General features: G+C 44.2%; 1 pseudogene; it reads right to left on the bottom strand.

Moving 5' to 3' along the window:
- Nucleotides 1–3,897: 3,897 nt before the first annotated feature.
- LOC125555662 (pathogenesis-related protein PRB1-2 pseudogene) lies at nt 3,898–4,496 on the bottom strand (annotated as a pseudogene).
- Nucleotides 4,497–9,198: the final 4,702 nt, after the last annotated feature.

Raw genomic sequence — 9,198 nt, 5'->3', positions numbered from 1 at the left:
TGATCATTGTAATAGAGAGAGTAATAAAGTAGCTCATGAACTTGCTAGGATAGTTAAGTTTTCCCCTCCTTCTATCTGGATGGATTCGGCACCGGATGTACTGCTTCCATTGCTTGTAAACGATGCCACTATTTTGCTAAGTGAATAAAGGAGGAGAAGTTCTGTCAAAAAAAAAGAAGCGTTCCGGTTGCCTAGTACTATGTAGGAAATGCATATTTTGTTTGGGATCCATCATGCGTATTTTACAGTTAGCCTGCCAACGGTACCAACACACATGCCAATGCCTTATGTCCGAGTCATTCAAGAAAAAGAAGAGCAAGAAGACAACAAAAGAGGATGGCCAACTCTTCCTGCCTTTGTAGTAACCTTCTTAGCTACACGGAGTTTCGAATTTTGTTTATAAAAAGACAGTTTTGAATTAGGTAAAAACTAGAGATAAACCTCATCTTGTATAGCTTGGAGTAAGGGAAAAGTATAGTAACAACCTACGCCTTTGTACTCTGTGATGCCTATTTAACATGAACGCATCCCTGCCATCAAGATATACGCTTACTGCAATTCTTTTCATCTTACAAGTCGGACTCCCTTTATATACTCTTAAAAAGGAACGGACTGCTCATAGACATGTCAATTATAGGTGTGTACATGCTTTATATTTTACGCAACGTTCTGTTGATCTATTTTTAAATATAAACCGTCAATCTTTATAGTTAACATAAATCAATGGATATAAAAAGATAATGTATGAAGAACTATGAAAACTTTCTCCTTTTATTATTAGGTAATAGATTAAGCTCCTGGCGTTAAAAGGATGCGGTCTTATCACAATGCATTTCTCATTGGACAGTGTTAATTGTCGATTGTTTGGTACTCCCTCCGTCCGGAAATACTTGTCGCGGAAATGGATATAAATGGATGCATCTAAAACTAAAATGCATCTAGATACATTCATTCCTCCGACAAGTATTTACGGACGGAGGGAGTATATGGCAAGAGACCTGAACGACCAGGGCTGCATTTCCTTGAGCAAAACGTTGAGCAGAACCGGTGCGTAGTTGCTTTGAGCATGCATGCATGAATGTGAAACGGAAGTGCCAATGTCATCACAGATTCTATTGTATTGAAATCAAACCGTCGTTCTGATTCAAAATTCGTTTTCACATGAAAAAATCGTCACGACGAGATCTTCGAAACTAGATCCCATATTGATATGTTTCGACGATTTATTTTCCAGACCAAACTTACCACGCCTGGACTATGTAAAGTATTACGCCTACAGTATGTAACTTATCATGGTGTTTACACTAAAGTTATCGGGGTATGTTTCAACTACTTTTTTTTTTGCCTGGATAAAAAATTGCCACGATATCTCTAAGTAAACTATTAGGTCTGCAAAATATCACCGTCTACAATCGGTGTCGTGCCTGGGCCGCAAGGTGAGGCCCATGTGTCGACACCGCACGACCCGCTTAGAAAGCCGAACTTTGCGGGTCGTATCGGGCTAGGCCTATTTAGGCATGTGCCAGACCATGCAGTGCCCGGGCCGACCCGTTGGCCACCTATAATCAAGTCTGTGGTGCGCAAAATACCATGCTATTTACGCAGAAATTACCAAGGATATGTTTTCCAACAAAAAAGTTCCCCGATTCAAGTTACTGCAGTGTTTGTAAGTAATTTATCAGGTGTGCAGTCAAATATTACCATATTATTGACACAAATGTTATCAGGGTTATGTTTTTTCTAAAACCTAGTCAAAAATTACCATGGTGTTTGTAGGTGATTGATTAGCGTTCTGGGAAGACGAGGGAAAAAATGTGACGGGACTAAAAAAATTGACCAAACCAAAAAAAATAGGTGAAGAGACGTGGTGGGAGGAAGGAAAATCGGTTGTCGAAGTGTTCTACCGGTAGAAAAAGGAACACTATTTTTTTAAGAGTAGAGGTAAAGATACCAGATTGAGAGAAAAATAAAGACAACAAATGCGCTCAATAGGTCTATTGGGCCGCTTCTGGGAGATCATTTTTTCTTTCAGATTCTTGCTATTTCTTTTTGGTACCATGACATAAACTCTTCTTTTCTTGTGCTCTTTATCTTATTATTTGCACTCTTCTTTTCGTGGTGAAACATATTTCAATGAAAAAACAAAACGACTGACTTATTTGATGCTTAAGGTATCTTTTCTCAATGAAAAAGGTCAAGCTAACTTCATTCCTAGCTAAAACAGCTTTCTATCTTGTGAGAAAGACAGGATTTGGAAATGACCAAAAACTAGATGCTTCGACGGGATTCATGCCGGAATAAGAGTAAACTTCTCTCCGAGCAAGCTGACTTTGGCCTTGCCAAGAGCTCTTCGAACGAACAACACATGTGAACCTTGTCGGCTTATGACAAATAGTCGACCCAATGCGTAGAGAACTAGATAGCTCCAACTTTGAAACAAGCATCTCATGAGAAACACGCACACCTTGCACCAACATAGCCCGGCCTTCCATCAAACGACATTGTTACCGCCACATCACCACACGACGCTACAACTCCAATTACATGCTAGACTGTCGATGAGGAAGGCATGTCGCGACCTTGCTCCTCTTGCAACGATCATCATTGCCACCCGAGTCGCATGCGAACCACCACCATCAAGCACTGGTCCCTTCGGCCGATGCCCGTTCCAAAGACAAAGGGATGCGGAAGTGCCTCCATCGTCTGATCCTTGGATATGAGGTTTCTCCCTGAGCTGCCCTGATCGGAGGAAAGGAGAGGATCGCCTCGACGAAGCCTTCAAGAAAGTAACGACACCCATGAGCGTAGCCGTCATCGACTATGGCCTCATCCAGAGCAGGTTTTCACCAAGCACCGCCTCGCCTACCTCTAGAGCGACCTCAAGAATGGCCAGTCCACCCCCAGGCCATCTACCTCACTTTCTGCCCATGAGCAGACCCACATCGAGCATGGGGAGATTCCCCACAACCCGATGCACTGCATCCCTTCACATACACCACCACTGCACGGACGAGATCCTCACATGCTCCCTCCAAAGCAGCTCTATGCGAGCCAAACATCACTGTTGCCGATACACCCGCACCCGCACCTGCTCGGGAGCCTTGCATGGCCAGATCAGGCCGGTTTAGGCACCCGCAACACACACAACATCATTCTGACGACTCCACCGCGTCTGCGGAGCTCCACCGCAGCACACAAAGCAACAAATCCACCACTGCAGCACCGAAGCCTCACCACCGTCCGCCAAAGACATCCACCGCAGCCCGAGTCCCACTGGCCACGCCCCAAAGCCAATGTGGCATCTCCGCACCATCTCGTTGTTGCTGCACTGCCGCAAGCCGTGGCCGCCTCCTCACGCCATCGTTGACCCCCTCTCCCGTAGGCGAAAGCAGCCCTTGGAGCACCATCGGTCGCCAAGCCTCGAGACCTCCAGACCCCCCCGAACCGTGCCGCCAAACGGCTCCACCACCGCCAATAGCACCCAGGCATTTCCCAACGACGGTGAGGAGAGAGGAGGAGGATAGAGGGCCCTAAGCGACCGGAATTTGGACGTCCCCGTGCGGTCCGTGGAGACGCACGGGAGCGAGAGTGAAGTGGTTGATAGAGACTTTTGCTAATGCCCATAAATCGAATTGTCTTTCTAGGACCGTTTATTGCATGCACAATAACTAGTAGTAGTACTAAAACTTTCGAATGATTCCAACTAAGAAAAGTTTTGAGCTATTTTATTGATTTTTCGTAAATACTACTCCCTATGTAAAGTAATATAAGACATTTTAGTTCACTACTTTAATGATCTAAATCGTCTTATATTAATTTAGAGAGGGAGTACATATTTATGGTTCTCACAATACAAAATACATGCATGACAGCCCATGCAGAGTATTAGAAACTAGATATGCTGATCTAAATCTGTTTGCGCCAATTAAATCAGTATGGCCTCTTCCCCGCAAAAAGAGGGAGTCAATATGGCCTCTGCCCAATGTAGTTGCCCGGAGGGCTGTAATTGCAAGTGATGAACACGCCGGCGTTGTGGTCGCAGAGCAGACGCGCGCAGCCGATATGCGTTGAGCTGCGCCACACTATCTGCGTGTAGTGCCCGCACTGCTTCCCGGCGGCGCAGCTGTTGGAGGCGTAGTTGTAGTTGGCCTTCTCGTCGGCCCATATCTTCACGGCCTGCGCCGCCGTCCAGTCCTTGCCGGAGCCCCAGAAGAGGTTCTCCCCGTACTGTGGTGCCTTTGAGTGCACCAGCTTGCAATCGCCGGAGCGCTGCCTTGCGTAGCTCGCCGCATAGGCCGCCACGGACGCGTCCCAGGTCACAGGGCCCAAGCCCGCGGCGGCGCGAGCGACGTTGTGGGCGACGACGTAGTCGTGTGGTGAGTTCTGGGCATTGCAGGGGTCAGACATCACGGCTGCCATTGCGAGCATGACCAAAAGGGCGAGTTTAGATGCCTCCATGTGTACGCCTTTGAATGTGCAATATATTGCTTATGTTTTTGTTTCGTACTCTTGTGTGGTAGCGTCCACTTTCGCAGTGTATTTATAGAGAAATTTTGTTGAAGGATAAGCCGAAATTATCGAGTATACGTAACTATGGCTGGCAGGATGTAATGAAAGGATATTGGACAACCACCGGGAATTAGTGTCTACCATAGAATCGCACTTATATTTAGAAATAAATTTTATGTAAATACTCTAAAGTATTAATGAAGGAATGGAAATCCAAAAAATGTCCATTACCATTAAAAGATCACCTAAGTTAATATTTTTGGCAAAATTTAATATGAAATATTGATTAATAAGATACTAACGAAAAGCAAGATAAAAGAACAACAAAATAATGTCTGTCTTAGTATGTTTGAAGAATATGTTTGCACACACAAGATTATGACAATTTTTTTTTATGTAAAACTAACCAATAAGCACTGTATGAAACAAGGAAATTGATTCGTTTCAACCGGCGGTAGACTCTCGCATCAACAACCGCCCCGCGCGAGCGACACACATTCAGTGAGCCCTACTTATGTGCCCTCTCCCTCTTCCTTACATTTTCCCTCACCAGTGGAATGCTTTCAGCTACCTCTCCCATTTGAGTTGTGGCATCGCCGTCCAAGTGAACTGGACGAGGGCGACTACAGCAGCCGCCAATGGATCTTGTTGTTGTCACAACATCAGCAAGGCGGCACATGGTGCTACGAGATGCACCTCACCCATGCTTGGTGGATATAATCCCACTGCGACCGGCGATGCTACAAGTTGGGGATCGGTTTTGCAAATCCAGCGCCGCTCATTGCATCTGTGTTGCAAACAATACGACATGGGGGTGTTGTATCCATGATGCAAGACAACGATGTGCAAGGCGCCACCGTGCTGTTGTTGTTGCATGTTGCTACTGTGATGTCATCGGCGACGGCTGCCGGAGATGCTGCAAGCAGTAGCGTGAGGTGCCTATAGTATTGATGCAAGTTGGTGTTGTGATGGTCGTCAACAACGCCGTGAGGAGTTGAGTGAGGGGGATGTGGGGTTGCTGCGAGTTGGTGATGCGACGACGTTGCTACTTGTGAGATGCGTCGGGATTTTCCCCGAAGAGAAAGGGTGAAACAGTATAGTAGCTGATAAGTATTTTCCTTAGTGAGAACCAAGATTATCGAACCAATAGGAGAACCACGCAAATCCTAGTGAAGAATACCTGCGCACAAAAGAGCAAATACTTACACTCAACGTGGACAAAAGGGTTGTCAATCCCCTTGAAATCGTTACTTGCAAATCTGATAGCGGTAGATAGAAAAAAGAAAAGTAAATAAATTACAGTAAGGTATTTTTGGTTTTAATAATATGATTAAGATAGACCCAGGGGCCATAGTTTTCACTAGATGCTTCTCTCCCGAAACAATAGCATACGGTGGGTAGACAAGTTACTCTTGGATAATTGATAGAAAACACAAAGTTATTATGTTATTCATGTCAATGGTCATGTATATATGCATCATGTCCGTGACAAGTAGACCGAAACGATTCTGCATCTACTACTACTCCACTTCGAGAGCGCTTCTATGCTTGCCTCTCTACGTATTAAGTTCATGACAAATAGAGTAATGCATGAAGTACGATGATATGATGTAGACAAAGTAAACTCAAGCAATAAGAATAAACTCCACCATTTTACCCTTATTGGAAACAATACAATGTATGCCTCGCTATCCCTTCTATCAGGAGGTGAGGACACCACAAGATTGAACCCATCACAAATCACCTCTCCCACTGAAGATAAATCAATCTAGTTGGTCAAACCAAACAGATAGATCGGAGATAAATATAAAGCTATAATAATCATGCATAATAAAGTTCAGAAAAGACTCAATTACTTTCAATGAATAATCTGATCATAAACCCATAATTTATTAGATCCCAACAAATGCACAACAAAAGAAGATTACATCGGATATAAATCCAAGAAGATTGAGGAGAACATTGTATTGAAGATCAAACAGAGAGAAGAAGCCATCTAGCTGAAGGAAATATGCCCTAGAGGCAATAATAAAGTTGTCATTTTATATTTCCTTATTCATGATAAAGGTTTATTATTCATGCTACAATTTTATTGATCGGAAACTTAAATACATGTGTGAATACATAAACAAATATTGTGTCCCTAGTAAGCCTCTACCAGACTGGCTCGTTGATTAAAGATGGTTAAAGTTTCCTAACCATAGACATGTGTTGTCATTTGATAATGGGATCACATCATTAGGAGAATGATGTGATGGACAAGACCCATCCTTAGCTTAGCATATTGACCGTTCAGTTTATTTGCTATTGCTTTCTTCATGTCAAATACATATTCCTTCGACTATGAGATTATGCAACTCTCGGATACCGGAGGAATACCTTGTGTGCTATCAAACGTCAAAACATAACCGGGTGATCATAAATATGCTCTACAAGTATCTCCGAAGGTGTTTGTTGAGTTGGCATAGATCGAGATTAGAATTTGTCACTCTGAGTATTGAAGAGGTATCTTTGGGCCCTCTCGGTAATACACATCATAAGAAGCCTTGCAAGCAAAGTGACTAAGGAGTTAGTTACAGTATGATGTATTACGGAACGAGTAAAGAGACTTGCCGGTAACGAGATTGAACTAGGTATTAAGATATCGATGATTGAATCTCGGGCAAGTAACATATCGATGGACAAAGGGAATTATGTATGTTGTCATAAGGTTTGACCGATAAAGATCTTCATAGAATATTTAAGAGCCAATATGGGCATCCAGGTTCCACTATTGGTTATTGGCAGGAGAGGTGTCTCGGTCATGTCTACATAGTTCTCGAACCCGTAGGGTCCGCACGCTTAACGTTCGTTGACGATATAGTGTTATATGACTTATATGATTTGGTGACCGAATGTTGTTCGGAGTCCCGGATGAGATCATGGACATGACGAGGAGTCTCGAAATGGTTGAGAGGTAAATATTGATATATAGTACGATGGTATTCAGGCACCGAAAATGTTCCAGGGTGCACCGGGTACTCATCGGGACATTGGAAGGGGTTCTGGACACCCCCGGTAAGTGTATGGGCCTAATGGGCCAAATGAGGGGACAGACCTATATAAGGAGGGGAGCGCCACTTGGGGAGGACCCCCAAGTAGAATTCAGCCTACTTGGGGGTGCCTCCTGGCTGCTCCCTCCTCCCTCACCTATATATATGTGGGAGGGGGGCGCCTAGCACAACACAACATTGTCTTAGCCGTGTGCGGCGCCCCCTCCACTGTTTACACCCTCGGTCATATTTTCGCAGTGCTTAGGTGAAGCCCTAGGGAGATCACTTCACCATCACCGTCACCACGCTGTCATGCTGGCAGAACTCATCCACTACCTCATCGTCTTGCTGGATCAAGAAGGCGGAGGACGTCACCGAGCTGAACGTGTGTTGAGCGTGGAGGTGCCGTATGTTTGGTACTTGATCGGTTGGAGCGCGAAGAAGTTCGACTACATCAACCGCATTACTAAATGCTTCCGCTTGGTATGTAGACATACTCCCCCCTCTCGTTGCTATGCATCTCCATGAATAGATCTTGCGTGTGCCTAGAAAATTTTCGTTTTCCATGCAACGTTTCCCAACAGTGGCGTCCGAGCCAGGTCTATGCGTAGATGATATGCACGAGTAGAACACAAAGAGTTGTGGGCGGTGATTGTCATACTGCCACGTCCACACACATGAGACCGGTTCCACCGACAGACATGCAAGTAGTTTTGCATAAAGGTGGCTGGCGGGTGTCTATTTCTTGTACTTTAGTTGAATCGAATTTGACTATGGCCGGTCCATGAAGAAGGCGAAAACAACAAACTTGATGAATCACCGTTGCGGTTTTTGCGTAAGTAAGACGGTTCTTGCTAGAAGCCCATAGCATCCACGTAAAACATGCAACAACAAAGTAGAGGATGTCTAACTTGTTTTTGCAGAGCATGTTGTGATGTGATATGGTCAAGATATGATGTGATATATGTTGATGTATGAGATGATCATGTTTTGTAATATCGACAACCGGCAAGAGCCTCTTAGGGTTGTCTCTTTATTGTATGAAGTTCAAGCGCCATGTAATTTCTTTACTTTATCACTATCGTTAGCGATAGTTGTAGAAGCAATAGTTGGCGAGACGACCCCGACGCAATGATGGAGATCAAGTGCCGAGCTGTTGACGATGGAGATCATGACGATGCTTTGGAGATGGAGATCAAAAGCATAAGATGATGATGGCCATATCATGTCACATATTTTGATTGCATGTGATGTTTATCCTTTATGCATCTTATTTTGCTTAGAACGGCGGTAGCATTATAAGATGATCCCTTCACTAAATTTCAAGCTAAAAGTGTTCTCCCTGAGTATGCACCACTGCCAAAGTTCGTCATTTCGAAGCACCACGTGATGATCGGGTGTGATAGACTCTACATTCACATACAACGGATGAAAGACAATTTTGCACATGTAGAATACTTGGGTTAAACTTTACGAGACTAGCATGTACAGACATGGTCTCGGAACATTGGAGACCGAAAGGTCAAACGTGAGTCATATAGTAGATATGATCAACATAGAGATGTTCACCATTGATGACTACCCCATCTCACGTGATGATCAGACATGGGTTAGTTGATTTGGATCATGTATCACTTAGATAACTTGATGGATGCTT

Source organism: Triticum urartu, chromosome 5A (genome assembly GCF_056163025.1).
Source record: "Triticum urartu cultivar PI428250 chromosome 5A, HENAU_Tu73, whole genome shotgun sequence".
In the NCBI taxonomy this organism is placed as follows: domain Eukaryota; kingdom Viridiplantae; phylum Streptophyta; class Magnoliopsida; order Poales; family Poaceae; genus Triticum; species Triticum urartu.
The sequence above is the reverse complement of the archived record's forward strand: the minus strand, read 5'-3'. Positions and strand labels throughout refer to the sequence as shown.